We start from the raw sequence: 1055 nt of genomic DNA, 5'->3' as shown, positions 1-1055 counted from the left end.
CAGGCTTGATCAAGGAAGTGAGAAGGCTAGTTGACAAGCTTCTTCTTGTGGACATATATTTGATGCGAGTAAGCTCAATTTCTCTTTGAGAAAACATCCAAATTATTATCTTTGAGACATGAGAGACTGAGAGAGGAAGAACTTGGAACCTTAAATGTAAACCGAAAATGAATGAAAGCGACAAATTTATAGAATAAATTTTTAAAACCAACGGCGGTCCTTACAAAAAAACCGCCGTTTAAATTGTAAAATCAACGTCGGTATGATCGACGTATATTACAGAAATCCACGTCGGTAAATTAATAAAAACGACGTGTTAAATAATATACCATGACGCGAGTTATTACTTATGTACTTTAATTTTTGAGTTTACTACGACGGTACCTACAAACTACTGTCGTATTTATTTACCACGTCCGAAGTTAAATGTACCGTCGTATTTTGTAATTTATACGTCGTAGTTATATGTAACCGCCATATTATTTTTTTGAAATGGTTTTATATGTAAGCAACTTTTTGTCTACTTGACTTACACATTTGTTGTTTTTATATTCTTATTTTATTTAAATCTGTCATCCAAAAAAGAAACTTTACATATTGCAGAATATTAATTTCCTTCGTTTTAAATTTCCTCCGGAAAAAAAACTCTATTTATAACGCACTGTAATTGAAAAATAAACTGAAAGGTCACGGGAAAAAAAATTCTATTCATAATTTAAAAATTAAAATCCACGTCGGTTATATTAAACCTAACGACGTTAAATGAAATGATTCCACGTCGAATGAAAAATATTGCGTCGTTTTAGTTAAAAACGACGTAGTTAAATGTAACCGCCGTATTATTTTTTTGAAATGGTTTTATATGTAAGCAACTTTTCGACTTACACATGCACTGTTTCCAAACCCGATTAAAAATTTCAATCTCCCAGAGAAACCTTTTCGTCTTTTTTCCTTGTCAGAGCATTGTCAGAGTTTCTCATCGTCTTCCTCTCGTCTTCTTCGTCGTCTCTGAACTAAAACATCGATCATCTCCTCTTGCTTTCATTGCACGCAAA

This window comes from Prunus persica, chromosome G1 (assembly GCF_000346465.2).
Source record: "Prunus persica cultivar Lovell chromosome G1, Prunus_persica_NCBIv2, whole genome shotgun sequence".
Classification (NCBI taxonomy): Eukaryota; Viridiplantae; Streptophyta; class Magnoliopsida; order Rosales; family Rosaceae; genus Prunus; species Prunus persica.
Note: the sequence above shows the minus strand (reverse complement) of the source record.